The sequence below is a fragment of the Micromys minutus genome (genome assembly GCF_963924665.1).
Source record: "Micromys minutus genome assembly, chromosome: 4".
Classification (NCBI taxonomy): Eukaryota; Metazoa; Chordata; class Mammalia; order Rodentia; family Muridae; genus Micromys; species Micromys minutus.
Genome location: NC_137973.1, coordinates 21,414,497 through 21,434,795, shown reverse-complemented (window position 1 = coordinate 21,434,795; position 20,299 = coordinate 21,414,497). Strand labels below are relative to the sequence as shown.

The 20,299-nt window shown below is 44.7% G+C and overlaps 1 pseudogene across 1 annotated transcript; it reads left to right on the top strand.

Annotated features, from left to right (window-relative positions):
• The first annotated feature begins 10,426 nt into the window (after positions 1–10,426).
• On the top strand, positions 10,427–11,225 carry LOC308420218 (large ribosomal subunit protein eL8-like; annotated as a pseudogene). Its single transcript has one exon. The product of its transcript is annotated as a large ribosomal subunit protein eL8-like (transcript).
• Positions 11,226–20,299: the final 9,074 nt, after the last annotated feature.

Sequence of the window (20,299 nt, the reverse complement as noted above, 5' to 3'; positions counted from 1 at the left end):
CTTGGCTCTGAGTTGGAAGGACTTTACCTGTTTTTCTGACTTTTGCACGGATCTGGAGAAACCCTCAAAGGACTTGGGTAGCTTCGGTCACAGCCTTTACTAATGGCCTGTTTGTCCTCCCAGTGACCTGCCCACTTGGGTAATCCTCAGTCGGGAGGAAGGACCCCTCTCCATGAGCTCATATGAGTCTTAGTTTTTCTTTTTCTCATTTAATTTTTGAAGATAGAGAATCTTGAAAACACTGCATGGGGGGATGGGCAGAGACCAATCACAGACCTATCAGATGAAAACCTTTTCCTTTCGGGGCAGTGGTGCCGCACGCCTTCAATCCGAGCACTCAGGGGAAACCAGAGGCAAGTGGATCTCTGAGTTTGAAGCTAGCCTGGTCTACAAGGTGGGCTCTGGGACAACCAGAGAAACCCTGCCTCGAAACAAACAAACAAACAAACAAACAAAACAAGCAAGCAAACACCAACAACAAAACCCAACCAACTAACCAAACGAGAAAAACTCAAGGGCTCTGGTACCAAGTGTGATCGGATTGTCCAGGTCTTTGTCCATGGGCTTGTGCATGTGCCTGACTCTGTGGGTGGCGAGCCGAGGACAGGAACAGAAGGACAGGTGTGCACCCTCCTGTCCATCCGTGTCTCGGCTCTGCCCGCTGCACATCTGGTGATCACCCTGCTATAGGATCTGGCCTTTGACACTGCTTCCCTCATGATACCCGGGGAAAATTCGGAGGTTTCTGTTGAGATTCAGGCTGGGACAAACAGCTGAGGTGCATATTTTACATACCAAAGTGGACCAGGTTTTCAGGTTCTCCCAGCATCCCTTAGTCTCTACCTGTTATAGGGCATGGCTGGCATACCCTGCCCTCCTCCATGAATTTTCCAGCCCCAGGGCTGGCCTTCCCTTCCCCCAGAGGCTCTTTCAAATATATTCCAGACATTTGCCCCCTCCCTCTCTCTTTCTCTCTCTCTTTCTGTCCATTTTCTCTCTCCCTGAATGCTCAGGCTTTTTCTCTCCCCTCCCTTCCCCTCCCCTTTGTCTTCCTTCCCATGGTTCCTTGGGACCAGTAAACCTGCCCGGGTGGCTTCCCAACAAACCTGGCTTTATACTTTAATTTGGCTTGAATTGGCTCATTTCACCAGCTGAGAAAAGCTTGTCAGTTTCATGCGCGGCCCATTATAAAACGGCCCGCTTTGCAATCCAAATGCTAGCGAGGGCCCTGCTCCCAGGTGCTCTGAAGATTAGAGGAGACAGTGTCGCAACTGCGGTTTCCTGAGCCAGCACCAGACAAACCTACAGTCCCCTGGCCTGTGCCCACTCCAGATCAGAAGAGGTCCAGATCTTTGTTTCCATGTGAGCAGGTAACTTATTCTGGAACCTTACTGTTCTGTGGTGTCTTCCAGGTTCCCTAGCCAGGGGTACTCACGGTTCCAAGTAGCAGCTTTTATAGAAGTGTTTTATTCTCTTGGTAGACTGTGCACCTGTGTCCCCATGTGCCAGAGCAGTGTCAGTCCGGGTCGTGAGAGTACCTTCCCTGCTGGCCACGTAATGAAGATCAGATGTCATAATATATGTAAGGAGGCTGTGTAAATATTATGGGATCTGCTAACACCAGTCGTTTCCCTCTCTGTCTTCACAGGGTTCTGGGGAGCAGGAGTTCTGCTGTGGTGGGGAGCATCTAATCTGCAGCAGAAGCACGGAGATTCTTTCCAACCACCTGTAAGTGGAGAAAACTTACTCTTTTTTATAATACATAGTTCAAAACTAGAGGAGAATGTTTAACAAGTATTTCCCAGGTCACATTTACAGCAAGATTGTAAGTCCAAAAGCAAGGGCTCATGCCCTAAGGTGCTTTGTTTTCTCTGGGGAGGACGACACGGAACTAATGCTTGAGGAGGTCATTTGTGTTTGGAGGATGGATTAGAGGAGTCCGGCCGGCAGCTCTGGACACCCTACAGAACACAGGGGCTGGGGATACAGCTCAAAGATAGAGCAGTCACCAACTCGAGTTCTGCCCTGGTTTCCATTCCAGTTATAAAAGCACAATTCCAGACCCAGGGATTGGCAAGGCAAATGGATTGGATTGTGTCTCAACCTTGAAGAAATGACTCAGAAATACCAGTGGCCACACAAAGAAAAAAAAAACAAAACAAAAACACAAAAAACAAACAAATAAACAAAAAACCCAAAAAGCAATCAAAGCCCCTCTCTCTAGCCAAAGGCCAAGAAAGGGATATCTTAACCAGACAGAAAAAAATGTTCAAATAACACCTGTTCTACTCTAATTCTAAACCATGGCCTTGTGAGAACACACACCAGCATACCCTGAGTCAACAGTCAAGATTCCTGCCCGCACACAGCTGCAGTGAGGTATCCCCAACACCTACAGTGTCACACACAAACACACCCACGTGTAATGGAGATCACCTGTGCCATGTAAACTTCCACCCATATACCTGCCAGTAAAGAAGCTGGAACTGTTTTTCCTCTTTGTGGGGCATCTCAGAAAACTTTCCTAAACTCCACACAGTCTCAGTGGGAACAGAACCCCTGGCCCACCCTGAAGGATGAGGATCATCTTAAGTTGACCCTCACTGAAGTTCTCCTTGAGGCTTCATTTTTTAAAAAAAAAAAAATTATTTCCACCCAAGAGTCATGAGGTCGGATTCTCCCTTACTTCCTGCCAGAGAACTGATCAAAATCACAAAACCCAGTCTCATAACATAATGAAAAACGTCCAGGTTCAACGGAGAGGAGATTTAGGTTGGTCTTACTACAGCCACCTTGGCTACAGCTATCATTTTACCTGCCAGAGACAGGACAATAAAGAAAGAAAGAAAGAAAGAAAGAAAGAAAGAAAGAAAGGAAGGAAGGAAGGAAGGAAGGAAGGAAGGAAGGAAGGAAGGAAGGAAGAAAGAAAGAAAGAAAGAAAGAAAGAAAGATTTATCCAGCCAGATAGCCAGATGTATTTTGCTGGCCATGAACACTGTCTTTTTTTTTTTTTTTTTTTTAAAGAAAGTCCAGGTACTTTCTGGCTTTTGTGCAGTTTGACATACTACCTACTCTCCTGCATTAAGGTTCAAGTGTCCACAAGTCACCAGGGAGTTGCGCTTTGTGGATCTGTGTGTCTCCTTGCTTTGCCCTGCAGCCTCTTCTGCCTCTGGCTGTTTCTCGGGCTCCATTAATGGCGCAGTAGTTACTTTTCTCACTGCTGTAGTCAAAGACTTGACAGAAAGAAACTTGAGGGAGGAAGAGTTGGTTCAAGGCATGCAGAATGGATGCAGAATATCAGGGCGGCGAAGCACTGAGGTAGGGGTGCGCGGAGTCAGGGGTGCACGGAGGCAGCCGTGCATGGAGGCTGGGGCGCATGGAGGCAGAGGTGCTTGCAGTCCAGTCCAGAAGCTGAGGAGGAGGAGGACCTCCTCCTTTTCTCTCAGTTCAGGACCCCCAACTGTGAGACGCCACCATTCACATTCAGGGTGGATCTTCCTTCCTCTGTTAACTTCTCTGGAAACACCGTGGTGGGCATATCCAGAAATACGTTGCCCCCGTGATGTTAAATCAAATCAAGTTTGCAATGAAGACTGACCAACGGAAAAGATTTTCCAAAGAGTTAAACCACTTGGTAAAAACCTGGGAGAACTAACGAGAGGACATCCTTTCATACTTAAAGTGGTAAGGTGATGCCACCTGTCAAGACACCCCAAGGAAACCAACAACAAAGTATCCATTTAGCAAATGGCTAAAAAGCTATACAAAGAGATACAGTGTATTCCAGACACAACTGGGCTAATACACAGATGAGGTCACAGAGACTATGACAGCACTCACAAGGCTGTGACAGGACAGAATCCCAGCCCTGGGGAGGGAAAGAACCACTCCTAACCAAGAGGCTACTTCTCAGTGGATACTCTCGCAGGCACCACACACACACACACACACACACACACACACGTTCTTTTTATTTTATTTTGGTATTTTCTTCTCTTATTGATTTTCTTTCTTTTTTTAGTTTGTTTATCTGTTTGGATTTTTTGTTGTGTTTTTGTTGTGTTTCCTGTTTATTTGTCTGAGAGAGAGAGGGGGAGTGAGAGTGAGTTGGGTGGGCAGGGAAGAGCTGGGCAGAGAAACAATGTGATAAAAAAACATTGTGTGAACATTTTTAATAAAAAAATCCTAGAGATAAAGCAAACTGATGATCAAACAAACATTCCTGTAATCCACTGGAAAATAAAAGGAGAATACAGGACTGAAAATGGGAAATTGTGATATATTTAGGTCTGAACATGTCAATGGTTACATTGAATGTAAATGAGCTAAATATATCATTTAAAGGATAAAAATTGCTAGAATAGATAAGTACACATCATCCAACTATATGTTCTCAATAAGAACCTCACTTCAAGTATAGCAGTAGAGACAGACTGGAAGAAAAAAATGGAACTGTAAATACCATGTAACTATTAATTTTTTTAAAAAGAGAAGAAATCCAAATTAATACCAGATAGCACAGATCTCAGAGCTTAAAATAAAAAGGACATTAAAGAATGACAAAACAGTCTCCTCTAAGAGGACAGGGTCCTCCCAATATGTTTTCACCAAACGAGAGATACAAACATGTAAAGCAATGGCTGGACAGCCTGAAAAGAGAAATGCACAACTTCACAGTCAGAGCTGGGGAGACCTCAGCATCCCTCAGACACTGAGAGAGAAATGCACAACTTCACAGTCAGAGCTGGAGACCTCAGTATCCCTCAGACACTGAAAGAGAAATGCACAACTTCACAGTCAGAGCTGGAGACCTCAGCATCCCTCAGACACTGAGAGAAATGCACAACTTCACAGTCAGAGCTGGAGACCTCAGCATCCCTCAGACACTGAGAGAGAAATGCACAACTTCACAGTCAGAGCTGGAGACCTCAGCATCCCTCAGACACTGAGAGAAACAACAAATACAATAACTTGGCGACTGTAGAACTCAGCACCACCAACGCAGGTCTTATAGAACACCGCACCCCAAAACAACAAAATATACCCACTTTTCGAGACACCACAGAACACACCAACACTGATCGCTTTCTAGACTATAAAAAAAAAAAAAAAAAAAAAAAAAAAAAAAAAAAAAACCTCAACAAATATAAAGGAGTTTGTATCATAGAGCGTGTAAGCTGACCAGAAAGCAGGTAGAAACCAAGAATGGGTAGATGACAAAATGAACCTGTCCTACAAAAAGCAACAGACTTCTAGATAGTCTGTGAGTCAAAGATGAAGTCCCAGAGGGCATAGAAGTACGCGGAAACACAGCTCAGCACTGAGAAGGGATACTTTACAGTGCTGAGTGCGTTAGAGAAATGACAAAGTTTCAAACGGGCAATTAAAGGGCCTTCTTTGAAAACTTGGAGGAAAAAGAAAAGAAAAGAAAAAAAAAAAAAAAAAAAAAAAAAAGAAGATAAAAACAACACCAGAACTAGGGCACTAAAATCAAATAAAAAATTCTGAGAGTGAAAACGGAAATGTCCGAGTTCAAATAAAGAAAAGTCAGCGATGAAAAGAGGGGGTGGGTCTTTGAATAGGCCCCGAAGTCGACTAAGGGCTGGCAAGATGAACGTTGGAGGAGGTGGGGAGGCCAGTATCAAGAATGAAAGGAAGGCTGGAGCTCCAGACTTCGCAGACTGCAGAGGTTATGTTAGCAAGGGAGGCGGACAAAGCGAGGAGACAGGGACCTAAAGGAGGGAAGTCGGTGAAAATCGAATAGGGGATGGGGGGGAGACGTGGAGGGGAGGGGGAAAGAGGAGTAAAGGAAAATGGAGTGAGCTGCGGAGAGAAGGAGAGATGGAGCTGGAAGTACAGAGGCAGAGGAGGACCAGTGAAGGTACAGCGCTGCGCTGCGGAATTCAGGGGTTTAGCCCCGCCCACTCTGCTTAGCGCCTTGCTGGAGTTGCTAGGCAATGGCCAAACAAAGGAGAAAAGAACTGTGTAGGACTCTATCGGCCAAGGTGCAACTGTCTGTAACTGCACCTGACACAGTTGTTTGCATAGAAATTCCCAAGGAATCGACCCAAACCCCGGAGTTCATCCCGCAAAGCTGCAAGGCTCAGGCTGTAGAACAGGTTGGTCGTCCCTAATCTGAAAAGCCAAACCCAGAACTGTTTGAGTACTGATACGAAGCCTTAAGCAGGAAACGCTATACCACAAAGACTGTTCCATGCACTAAGAATACTGTGGATGGTTCGCATGCAACACGGGTCCTCTCCTCAGGATGTCTTATTAAGCACATACGAATACTCCAAAATCTGGGGGTGGCGGTGGGGGTACAATCTAAACTACAAAATGCTTCAGAGTTTTAAGATTTAAGATAAGGAATCCCTAATCTGTTTTTCTATGTGCTGTTCATAAACACGTGACCACCAAGATTATAGACTTGCTGCCCTTTAAACAGCTCAGGTTGAGGTTAGGTTTTAAACTTGAAAAACCTGTGTAGGATTTATATGCTGAAAAAAAAATCCAGTGTATTGAGGGGAAAAGATAAAGATCTGAATAAATGAAGAGATATACTGTGATCAAGGATTGGACCAAAAATTATAAAGGCTTAAACTCTTCATAAATTTATTCACCAATTAGCACAGTGCCTGTGTGGTGATCTCTTTGAGGCGTGGCATAGCTGTAGTTGCCTTGGGGTCGGATAAGCTGTGATCACCATGCCACCACATATGTAGTTACCAGTTGCTGGGAGACCCTTCTTGGGTTGTCCAAATGCCCATGGTTGCCCATGCTCTCCCATGCTCTTAGAATTAAGCCCTCACCCAGTCAAACCAGTAGGAAACCCCAGTCAAATTCAATGTTTCATCAAGTTAGACTTGGGTGATCTTCTCTTTGGTCAGCCACTGGCATCTCTGTTGGGGTGAGCAGAAACAGACACCCCAGGAAATGTCAAGCAACACACTTCACTGTTCCGGCTCTTGCATACACAGGCAAGGTGATTCTACAGTGATGAAGAAGGAACAGAGCAGGCAAAGCATTTATAAAAGAAGACTAAGATGAAATGGTAAGGTTTATATTTCTCATCTCCAGACTCACTCTACAGAAAGGCGACAAGCTTACCACTGGAATTAACACTCAGCTTAGTGGAACCTTCAAGATGACACAGAGGAGATTCACATCAACAAGAGACTAGTTACTAACAAGAACATCCAATGGATGCCTTTAACTCAAACTCAAGACAGGTATTGGATATAAGTGTAAAACACAAAGCCATGGGAATTTTAGAAAAAAAAATCTCAAGGGGAAAACTTGGAGGGTTTTCTTTTTAAGGAGTGTGTCATTAGATTTAACACCAAAGGCAAAATCCATAAAGGAAAAGATAAACCAATGGGGACAGATCCAAAGTTAAAACTTTTGCTCTGAGAAAGATGTTGCTTAATAAAAAATGTACTTTGAAAGAACCAGCTACAGAGTGGGTTATTTATAAATTGCACATCTCACAACGTACTAGCATCAGGAATGTAGAAAAACAACAAAAGCCCAACAGTAAGAAATGCACAGTCCAATTATTAACCTGGACAGAACACATGAATAGATATTTTACCAAAATTCAAAAGATGCTCAGCATCATTAGACACTAGGGAAATGCAAAGCAGGTCCACAGTGAGCCACCACCACAAGTATCCTACGATGGACAAATAGAAACTTGGTAACAACAAATATAGATGTAGATGCATTTGTCTTAGTTAGGGTTTCACTGCTGAGAACAGGCACCATGACCAAGACAACTCTTATAAAAACATTTCATTGGAGCTGACCAATTAATTAAATGGTCCAGAGGTTCAGTCCATTATCATCAAGATGGGAGCATGGCAGCATCGAGGTAGGTAGGTTTAGGAGGAACTGAGAGTTACACATTTTCATCTGAAGGCTGCTAGGAGGGCTTCAACATGGCTAGAAGGAGGGCCTCATTGCCCACCCCTACAGTGACACACTTCTCCAACAAGGCCATACCTATTCCAACAAGGCCACACCTCCTAATAGTGCCACTCCCTGACCTAAGCATATTCAAACTATTACAACACTGCTGATGGGAACCTAAAATGGTATAACCAGGCTGGGAAGATGGCTCAGTAGCTTAAGAGTGATTGTTGGTCAGATGTAAAGACCTGAGTTCAGATCCCCAGTGCCAATCTAAAATTCTGTGTGTGGCCACATAGGACTGTGAGCCAGTACTGGGACCAAGAAAAGACAGAGATAAGAAGATTGCTTGTGTTTGTTGAACAGTCAGTCTGGCTGAAAAGAAACAATGGTAAGGACCAGGTATGGTGAGAGACCTGTGTCACTGAGGCAGAGTGACAAACAAGGACACCAGACACTCTTTTCTAGTCTTTCTGCACTTATGTCCCCATGTCCAGCTGGTGACATTTCTGCTTATACAGTCCTATATAGTCAGTGTTTCCCTCAGAATAGGCATGGCCAGGTATTTAGCACACGCTGGCTTCACACTTGCTTTTGCTTCTTTCGCTCACTCCCCCTTTCACACTTCACCAAGAACCAAGCCACGCCTTCAACACTGGACTCAGAAATCTCTGGGTTTTGCCACCTGTGAGCTCTATCCTCCACAAGACCCTACGCATAGTTTAGCCAAATCCTTCAACATTTTGTTGCACAGGTTGCCTTCTCCCCACACCCAAAAACATGTTCTTCATTTTTAAGACCAAAATCTTAAAATTTTGTTTTAAGATAAAGATTTTCTTTAATTCACATTTGTATAACACAAATGACCTGCATGTAAAATTAAGTCTGTTCCCAGAAGTGGGGCAGTGTTTCATGGCTTTCAGATCTAATGCCGGACTTCACTGAGGTGAGTAGTATCCTCCTGCTAGCTTCTACATTCTATCTTTTGCAATCCATTGGTTTGTTAAAGTTTATGAAGCTTAAGAAAACAACATTGTGGCTCTCTCTTCCAGCAGAGCAAGATGCCCAAAAGAAAGAAGGCTAAGGGAAAGAAGGTGGCCCTGGCTCTGCTGTCGTCAAGAAGCAGGAGGCCAAAAAGGTGGTCAATCCTTTGTTTGAGAAAAGGCCCAAAGGCTGTTTCTATCACGTAGTTCAAGACTCTCCCAGTGACCAACCCCATTATCTAGGTCCAAAGGTGATGCCACTTGGTAGGTGTTTGCTACAGTAATGCCCCCCCCCATATTGAAAACTGCCTTGGCTCAGGCTGCTATGACATAACATCATAAAGTGGTGACTTAGACAACAGAAATTACCATCTTCATCATCATCATCTCATCATTGTAGAGGTCAGAAGTTCAAGATCAAGTTTCAGTAGAGACAGTTTTCAGCGAGGACTCTACACTTGGCTTGTGGATAGCACATTCTTGCTGTGTTCTCATTTGCAGTCAAGAAAGTGGCCAAAAGGAGATGGGGGAGGGAAAAGAAGAGGAGGAGAGGGCAAGGAAGAAGAGAGAAATGGGAATGAAGGGGAGTCAGAGACAGAGACCAGAGACTTAGGGTGGGGTGGTATCCTCTGCGCTAGCCTCTGACAAGAAAACTTACTTTCCAGACTGATGACCACAGTAGGGGCCATTGCTTCCCCAAACATATTTGGGAGGTATAGAGGAATTCTAATCCTGCAACAAGGTTACTCTAGCAAAGGATCACATCCAAAGACCTTCTAGGGCTATGCGACAGTTTATTCACATATACATAATATAAACAATTCTTTTTTAAAAAGAGAGAATAGGATGAGCTATCAACATATTGGAAATTTTGGATGAGTCTCAGAGAGTTCTGCCGAGTGAGAAACGCCCACTCCAGAAGGTTACATACGGTATGATTTTATTCATGTACACTACTTGGTTTCTTAACTCCATAAACAGGAGTGATGAAATTATAGCACTAGAGATCTGGAGAAAGGGGTGAGGAAGGACAGACAGCCATGCTGTAGCCATAAGGGTGGCATGATGATGGGAAGGTACCGCATTCTTCTTGGCACACCTCACGATAGTTTCATTGGATGGCACCACTACTGCTGAAGAAACAGAGGAAAGAGTACCAGCCAGATGCATGGGCTGTTTCTTACAACCGCATCTGACGTGACAACAATCACCTGCTTGTCATTAAAGACAGACAATAAAGAACATGTTTATATTAGTCTTTTATCTGACAATATTTAGTATTATCAAACTAAAAGGCCAACATATTTCTTTAATTCACGTTTGTATAACACAAATGACCTGCATGTAAAATTAAGTCTGTTCCCAGAAGTGGGGCAGTGTTTCATGGCTTTCAGATCTAATGCCGGACTTCACTGAGGTGAGTAGCATCCTCTTGCTAGCTTCTACATTCTATCTTTTGCAATCCATTGGTTTGTTAAAGTTTATGAAGCTTAAGAAAACAACATTGTGGCTCTCTCTTCCAGCAGAGCAAGATGCCCAAAAGAAAGAAGGCTAAGGGAAAGAAGGTGGCCCTGGCTCTGCCGTCGTCAAGAAGCAGGAGGCCAAAAAGGTGGTCAATCCTTTGTTTGAGAAAAGGCCCAAGAACTTCAGCATTGGGCAGGATATCCAGCCCAAAAGAGATCTAACACACTTTGTCAGATGGCCCCGATACATCAGGCTGCAGTGGCAAAGAGCCATTCACTATAAGCAGCTCAAAGTACCTCCTGCCATTAACCAGTTCACCCAGGCCCTGGACAGGCTAACAGCTACCCAGCTGCTTAAGCTTGCCCACAAGTGCAGGCCAGAGACAAAGCAAGAGAAGAAGCAAAGGCTATTGGCCCGTGCTGAGAAGAAAGCTGCTGGCAAAGGGGATGCCCCAACTAAAAGACCACCTGTCCTCCGAGCAGGAGTCAATACAGTCACCACCTTGGTGGAGAACAAGAAGGTTCAGCTGGTGGTGACTGGCCATGATGTAGACCCCATTGAGCTGGTGGTTTTCCTGCCTGCCCTGTGTTGAAAGATGGGGTGCCCTACTGCATCATCAAGGGAAAGGCCAGGCTGGGGCGCCTGGTCCACAGGAAGACATGCACCACTGTTGCCTTCACACAGGTTAACTTGGAAGACAAGGGTGCTCTGGCTAAGCTGGTGGAAGCTATTAGGACCAATTATAATGACAGATATGACGAGACCCACCACCACTGGGGAGGCAAGGTTCTGGGTCCTAAGTCTGTGGCTCACATTGCCAAGCTAGAAAAGGCAAAGGCTAAAGAACTCACCACTAAACTGGGTTAAATGTACACTTAAGTGTTCTGTACATAAATATAATTACAAAATTATCTTCCAAAAAAAAGAACATTGCATGTACATTCAGTTTAGAAAATAGAATGTCTATTAACCTTTACACACACACACACACACACACACACACACACACAGAGAGAGAGAGAGAGAGAGAGAGAGAGAGAGAGACAGACAGACAGACATACACTGAGACACACATGCATACATCTTAAAAGAGACATCTTTGTTAAAGGGACAGCTCTCTTCCAAGATGAATCACAACTTGCAATCTGAAACTTCTAGTGAAACTCCCATGTATGCTATATCAAAATCTCTTGTCTATTGATTCTCAGTCTGTGGAAGCGCTGAAGCACCGTGGGACTGCTCAGGGTTCCTGGGCTGCTCTTTTAGAACCACTGCTCTAGAGTTCTCAGTGGAAGACCCTCAGGTGCTGGGTCAACCCACTGATGTGTTAATAATTGCCAAAACCCTTTCAAAACGCATCCTGAGCTTGGGCCAATGAGATAATCGGAAATAGAGGAACAGCCCTCTTCGGAGGAGTACTAAGAAGCTATTGGCTCTCGGACACGTCTACGGAGGCCCACACTAGCCTGCTGGAATGTGAAAGGTGTCTTCACAGAGGCGAGGCCCTGTCTCACCAGCTCACAGGCCCACCAGGTGGTAGGTCAAGTGCTCTGAAAAGAAACCTTACATCTCCTGTCACAGGACGATGTTGAATGGCTGAAATGGTTGTGCAAGGAAGAGGATCAGGGACGAGGTGCCAGAAATCTCAAAGCTCTCTCCGTCCATATCCCCACAGAGTAATGAATGGCCCCTTCAGCTCCGGATACCCTGCTTTTCCCTTAACAGGGGCACAATGACTCCCTGCAAATCCAAAGCTATGCAACAGGGATCTCTTTCCCTTTCTCAGTGAATAGTATCCCAGGAGAGCTCACTGCCACAAGTTATTATCACAGGCAATAACTGAGCCAAGGGGAAAACAAGACCAGATGCTAGCCCAAGGGAGAGAGCCCATAGCAGGTTTCGAAACCCTTTTGCTTTGTTGCAATCAATGGTCAGCAGCTCAAACCCTGCCGTGAAGATGATTGGGAGCTTTTGTTCCTTTTCCCTGACGTTTTGAAACCATGCTTCCCTGTGTACCTCAGGCTGTCTTAAACTCATAATTGTCCTGCTTAAGTCACCCGAGTGATGTTATCACACACACACACACACACACACACACACACACACACACACACACACACACGCAAACATGTCCTGGTGGTAGGAGAGGCAGAGAGGGTTATGTATTGCCCTGAAACATTCTGGATAAATCTGATTTGCGCAGATCTCCTGTGGAGGCCACAGTAGGTTTTCACTTATAATTTAAGCCTATAGGTGTGACTTTGTTTTTCTTGAGTTTGGCCCGAGGGAGTCTAGGTACGGTGTGTTTGCCTCGAGCTCCTCGGAGGTACTGGCTGGGCCTTCAGCACTGTGCTGGCTTCACTGCTAACTCATGGGATTTTATTTTATTTTATTTTATTTTATTTTTTGTCTTTGTTGGGTAACATTTAGCTAGTGAACATTGCTTTGCAGTTAGATAAGAACATGGCGTTCGTTCCAGGCTGTTCTACAGTGTGATGGGACATATCTGGGACTCCATAAGGGGAAACTTCAGCCGTGCATCATGCTGCTTTCTCTGGCCTCCTACATTATTCTTAGTTTCATTTGTGAAAACAGAGGTCTCTGGAGTGAAGACAAATTCTGTAATACCTCTTTTCTCGTTCCTTGGAGTCTGATGTTGGTCCTGTATTAGCCACTGTTTTGTTGTTGGTTGGTTGCAGTGAAACACCTGACAAAAGTTCCTAAAGGCGGGAAGTGTTTGTTTTGGCTCACAGTTTGAAGGGATACAGTCCACCGTGGTGGGGAAGTCGTGGCAGCTTGGGTGTGAGGTATCTGGTCGCATTGCCTCCTAAATCAGGAAGGAAAACAGATAAATGTTGGTGCCCCATATTTCCCCCTTTCTGTTCAGTCTGGGGTCCCAACCAGGAGATTGTGCTGTTCACACTTAGGGTAGATCATAAGGCTTTCTGTAAATATGTTCATAGAGGCACTCAAAGCTGTGTCTCCTAGGTGACTCTAAAGTCATCAGAATGATGAATAAGGTTGACCACTATAAAGCCCAAGCAGCTGAGGTGAGCCACAGAGTCCAAAAATGATCTGAAAAACCAGTTCTAAAATCCAGAAATTGTCTTTTGGGTATTGTGTCAGGCTAGATACCAGCCATTCCTGTCCTTGAGGCATCTTAGGCATTGCCACATGAACTGTCCTATCAACAGAAAGCTATGGGCATGTGACTGTCTTAACTCATTTTCTCTGCATTCTCGTAGTTTTTGGGAGTGTGTGCATGCTTTAGAGAGCCATTAGTTAAATTACATACATCTAAATACATAGCACCAGAAACTCAAAACAAAACATTGCGAACTCCAGCAGGCAGCATCTTCGACAGCAGGGTTAGACAGTGCTTGGGGTTGCTATGAAGAGGTCTGATTTGTATTTGAGAATCCCTGAGCAATATGTAAACAGATGATTTTACTGCTCCCATGGTTTATGGCTGTTATAAAGAGGGATATACATCTCAACAGGTAGATTCCAGCCCAGGTTAACTTCATTCACTGATTTTCCCCCCAGACAGAATTTCAACTATGATAACAAATTTACTATGCTGGGCTACAAAAATCATTTATTTACCTGTGCTTCTGTAGAATGTTATGCTTTAACATGATTTCTGTATTCCTCATTAAATGGCTTTTTATAGTTTCCCATATATCACATCTACTGAAAACCTCATGTTGTCGTATTGATTAGTCCCTGCCAAAAGTTTATGATCTTTCAAAGAAGGCAGATACTTGGAAAGCTAAATACAGCCAGGTGCCATGCACACATTTACAGTTTTGGCTCTTGGGAGACCAAGGTAAGAGGCTCAAGAACTGCACACAGGCCGGCCTGGGCTAAATAACAAAATCACATCTTTTAAAAACACACAGGCCAGCCTGGGCTAAATAACAAAATCACATCTTTAAAAACACACAGGCCAGCCTGGGCTAAATAACAAAATCACATCTTTAAAAACACACAGGCCAGCCTGGGCTAAATAACAAAATCACATCTTTAAAAACACACAGGCCAGCCTGGGCTAAATAACAAAATCACATCTTTTTAAAAAAGTGATGTTAAGGTCAGGCAAATTGGCCAGGATGTAAAAGGCAGTTTTCAAGTCTGATAACCTGAGTTCGATTCCCAGAACAAATATTGTAGAAGTAGAGGTGGTACCTACAGTCATTCTCCAATATCTACACACACACAGCACATGAAATACACATACACACACACAAACACACAAGTAAATAACTAACACATACAACAGCACATGAAATACACATATACACTGAGTAAAAAACTAACACACACAAGTAAATAACTAATACACACAGCACATGAAATACACATACACATACACACACACACACACACACACACACACACACACACACTGAGTAAATAACTAACTCAGAACGGTGTGATAAAGTCATGGTGAAATAGATCCAAGAGAATTAGGAGAACACAAAAAACACGCTTGTGATTTGACTTCCCAGTTCTGGGTTAAGGGTGTGTTCATGAATATTTGGATCAAGTCGTTGCTCCTCTTTATAATCACTAAAAAATTTTATGGCTTGAAAACATCCTTGGGAATTTTAGCAGATAACAGATCACCCAGTATATACAACTCAGTTCAGCACATTTCTAAATAGTAGAACGTTACATTAAACTTTAAGATATATTTATTTTCTTTTGAAAAGGGGCACTGTCTGTTTTCTGCCTTGTGTGTTATTTAAATCTGTGTGAAGCTGTGAACTTTCCTCCTGGAGAAATAGAAGCCGGTGACACTGGCTGACCACAACACAGACCCTGGTGTCAGGTGCCCACTCTAGCCAAAGCATGTAACATGGCTCACAGTTAGGATTCAGACCCACATGCGTCTCATGGACTTGACATGCTGGCAGAACACTCAAAGCAATGTGGAAAAATGGGACTCCATCGCACATAAACAGGTAGACTTTCCAGACGTCCAAGTGTGCATCTTTAATTTCAGCACTTGGGAAACAGAGGCTGGGTCTCTGTGAGACTGAAGCCAGCCTCATCTACGAAGTAAGTTCTGGTCGGCCAGGACTGGTGAAAGTCTGTCAAATGCAAAAATTGATGAATAGTAAACACCTTAAAGCAAAGAAAAAGCAAGGTAGATTCTTATGAAACTGAAATCTCTGGCTTCCCCTAGGACAGTGGAATATCTGGTGATGGCAGCCCAGATCTGTTGAGCTATTGAGCAGCTACCGCTTTGGGGTGCACTGACTGGTGGGGGGCGAATGGAACAGGGGCTGGTAATCAAGAAGGGAGACATGAAAAATGAAGTGGACAGTTTAAGAGGCGTGTGTGTGTGTGTGTGTGTGTGTGTGTGTGTGTGTGTATGTGTGTGTGTGTGTGTATGAGAGTGCATGTGTGTGAGTATGTGGTGCATATGTGTATGAGTGGGGTGGGGCGGGGTATATATATGACTGTGTGTGCTCGAGAGAGTGCATATGTGTGTATAATTATGTCTATGAGAGTGCATGTGTGTGTGAGTGTGTGGTGCATATATGTGTGTGTATGTGAGTGGGGTAAGGGTGGGGATGAGAGTGCATGTGTGCTTGCAAGTGTGCATGGGGTGTGTATGAGTGTGTGTATATGTATGGGTGAGGATAGGGTAGGGGTGCACCTATGAGCATGTATGTGTGTGTGTGTGTGTGTGTGTGTGTAACTAGTTCCATGAAGCATGAGTATAAAATTTAAGTCAAAAGGAGTGAAGATTTAATTGGAGGGGTCAGAATAAATTAGACTTTGTTAGGCTTTGCACTTAAGGGCAAGGATCAGGGGCTTGTCATATAGGTGGTAAATGTGCACTTGTGTTTTAAGTGGATGAACCCTGTGGCCAAATTTCTACACCAGCCAGATCACTCTGGTGGCTGGTGGAGGAAGGCCAGAGCATCCAGCCTGCATGCTTGGTGTCTAGCTGAGATCTGTTATGATTATGGGAGGGGGTGAGTTTGAACTCTGGTAGTGACTGTGCGCATGGAAAGAAAAATACAACAAGCTTGGGAGGTACAAAGGGCTGTTGACAACGTTGACGCGCATGTGGCAGGAGGTGGAAGGAAATGAGGGGTACACCCACGGTTCTAGATCACACAGGAAAACAGGAGAGAGGGAAGAGATGCTTGCTGCCAGGTCTGTTGGCTTGGGGTGTCGGGTGGACTGCTAAGTGGAGAGTTGTCCAGACAAAGAGCAACGAGAGAGAGGGATCCAGGGCTCCAAGGCAAAGCTCTGGCCATGAAGATGGTTAATCACCCAGAGAGACTATCAGCTAGGAAGGAGAAGAAAGCCAAGGACAGGACCCAGGGGTCACAGCTACTGCTGCAATGGCTCTTAGGCTACAATCACATCGGGAAGATGTCAACTCTAACCACAGATTGCTTCCTGCCTTCAGTCCGATGGTGCTCTCTTCCCCGTGGCTTCCCTTCCCATATCACCCTTCCTTCCTTCTCTTGGCCCTTTGCAGCCATATCATCTCTCACCCTCAGGCTTTATATTACTATAAAACATGGTTATCTAGTGCACATATACGGTTTAAAAGAAGAATAAGATTAAGACGCTGCGGCCAGCACATAGAATGTTCTTTATTGTATGCCCCACTCGTATCCTGGTGGCTTCCCACTCCTCCCACAGGTAATAATCCTTATTCTCCATCTTATTTTGTGCCTACCTTTTCCAGAGCCGTGGCATCAACGGTATGAAACTGTTCCTTTTCTGTCATCTTTTGTTGCTGGCGCCCACCAGGGTTATTCCTATGACGTTCCGTTGGCTGATTCACATGGCACAGGTCACTTTTCATTGATCTTTACTTCTCTGCATCCCACAGGGTCCAGCTCTCATGCTGGTAGACATTCGGCATGTCTGGGTTCTGGTCACCGTGGCCGGTGCCTTCGGGACACTCCTGTGCACGTAGAAAATGAGCACCAGTACTTACCAGGGAAGCGGCTTACTGTGACTGAAATATGACTGTTCCACCCAAGGAACTATGAAACTTAGAGTCTCCTCCCCTGGGTCATGCATATGTGACTTTAAAATAGCATTGCTGTTGGTTTAAAGACATCTACATTCAGAATTTTGGAAGATGGCTCAGTAGGCAGAGTGTGATTATCACAAGACTCTGGAGAACCACATTCAGGTCCCAGACCCAACATGAAGGTGTGTGGAGGACATTTGCTCACACATGGGCTGTGGCATCCTTTACGCCCACTGATTAGTAAGTAAGCAAATAAATAAATAAATAAAGTTTAATTTATTAAAAACTGTTAAGTGTTAAACAGAAAAATATCGTCTATTGTTCTAATATCCTACAATTAAAAAGATCATTTCAGCAGCTCCTTTATGTGATTTTTGCCTTGTCATTTCACAGTCTATCCCCTTTTAATTAATCTTCCATTTTCCCTTCCCCAGTTGTATTTTCGTGGCCAAAATGTTCTTCATACTTATTTTTAGGATGTTCTCTTTTTCTGTTCCTACCCATTTTCCAGAGGCTAATATCCCCGAACACTCCGCTACAAGGCAGAGAGGCTGCCGCCCAAATCCCATGTCCAGGAATTCCCCACAGATGCCCGTGGGTCAGAGTTAAAATATCTGGCCCTGGTAGGGTGGGAGGGCATTGCAGCTGGAGACCTCTGGAAAATCCCTCGAACTTCTCTGCAGTCTGGATTCGTTTTCTTTTTAATAGTGTCGACTGTGGGATTGGCCGTTGGGGACCAGCGGATACTGAATGTGTTGACCTCTCTGTCTGTTTCCTGAGGGAAGGCAGATTGGACTTGGACAGATTCAGTGTTTCCCTGGGGTTATTAATGGAATCCAAAGAATAATTTTTAAATAGAAATCGCAGCACCGGAAGGTGCCCTGACCAGGCAGTAGGTCAACTTGCCACTCCCTGCTTAAACAGCTGTCATGGACCACTGTAGAAACACTCCTCCCCAAAAAAGGGTCCAGGAGGGATGCAGAAACCGAATAGACTTGTTGGCCTGGGCATCGGGTTCTTCAAAGCTTTCCAGATGATTCTAAACAGGAAGACAGAGCCCAGGAAATACCCAAGCTGACCAGCTTGGCTACTAAGGAATTGTCTGATGTTTCTGGTGTGGTACCATTGTCTGAAGTCCACTGAGCTCTGCACACACTGGTTCAAAGTGGTCAACCTTGGACTAGTGATACAGAAATGAAGGCTCAGAGAGGTGAAGGAACTGACGCAGGTTTGACTCCTCTGGTTGTGTGTTTATCCTTACCCGTGCCTCTTGATTAGAAGCACAAAAGCAGCCCACAAGGACCTTGAGTTTAACCTTCTCTTGTCTTTCATTTCCGTCCTTGCTGGGGATGGAGTTGTGTCCAGGACCAGTGAGACTTAGATAAGAGAGAAAGGGTGTGGAGCAGAAGGTGGGGTCCACTTGCTTCCCTTCTTGGGTTCTTGCTGACCCAGGAGAGTCTTTGGATTGGAGCGTCTTCACAGCTCTGAAGTCCCTTAGAATGGGTTGTATCAATTACAAAAAAACGCAAACAAACAAACCCAACAAGTTAAATCACCAAGATTTGCTTTCACTTTAACAGAAGATTACGGGTACATATTTGCTGTGAGAGCCACACGTTCTCCAGCTGCATTTGAGGAAGATGGAAAGTCAGAACGTAGTTGGGAGAAACGTTGACAAAGACGAACGTGACAGAGGACTAACATCTGAAGCATAAAAGAATGTCTTGAAACTGAACGGTAAGAAAACAAACAACGCAATTAAAAAAAGGGACGAGGACATGAAGAGATGCCTCCCCAGAGAAGACATTCAGAGGGCAAGGGGGCAGATGAACAGAGACTCCATAGTCATGTGTCATCAGGAAACAAAAATTAAAGCATCGAGATATCACTGCATGCCTGTTCAAACAGCCCGAATCCAGAACGCTGACAACAGCAGATTTATCATTCATTACTGTAGGGTTGTGAAAATGGGTTTGCTGCTGTTTGTTCGGATGTAGCCCAGGCTGGCCTCAAGCTTGCTAAACAGCTGTCCTCACCCAAGCGTCCTGATTACAGGCATGCACCACCATGCCCAGATAAACACCATTATTTCACATGTGCAGGCCTAGGCAAGCAAGCAAAAGGGGCCGCAGGATGAACAGGAACGGGAAACGGGAAAACTGCTTCGGAGGACAGTTTGACAAAGTCTTTAAGAAGAAAAGTAAGTGCATAAACATTTTCTCATCTTATGATCTGGAAATCGCGCACCTCAGTTTTCACCCAAAGTAATTGAAAACTTAAGTTTGCACAGAGACCTGCCTGTGAGGCTTCTAGGGCTTTATTCACAGCTGTCAAAATGTGGCAACAGCCCTGACGATCTTGGATAGTTAAATGGAGAGAGAAACTTGGGTACGTCCAGATGACGGATTGCTCTTCGGTGTTACCAGATAGGAGATTTTATAACATGAAGAGGCACACAGGACCGTCCAAGCACTCTCAGGGACGGCAACCGTCATGTGCCTGACATGCCACAATCAATCTCCCGTGACTTCAATGAGCTGACATGTGGCACATGACAAAATCATGAGGATGTCAGTGGACCCCTGGGTGCTAGGGCTGGACAGGAAAGGGGGAACACGGACAGATCACAGACAATGCAGACAGCGAAGCCACCTTGCTTGGCTGATATCACAGTGGAGGATGGCATCTACATCTGTCCAAAGCTTAACGCCAAAAGTAAGCCTTAACCTATGAGCTCTGCGTGGTGACATCTCAACCTGGGTCTTACAGTTGTAATGGGTGTACAGTTCCAGAGGGGAAGTTGATAGGGAAGGTGCGTGTTTGTGGGAGCAGGAGAAAGGCGGGGGATGTAACTTCTCCCAGTTTTGCTGTGAACCTCAAACAAAAATAATGGATTTTTAAAAATTGAACTGTGCAGTGTTATTTCAAT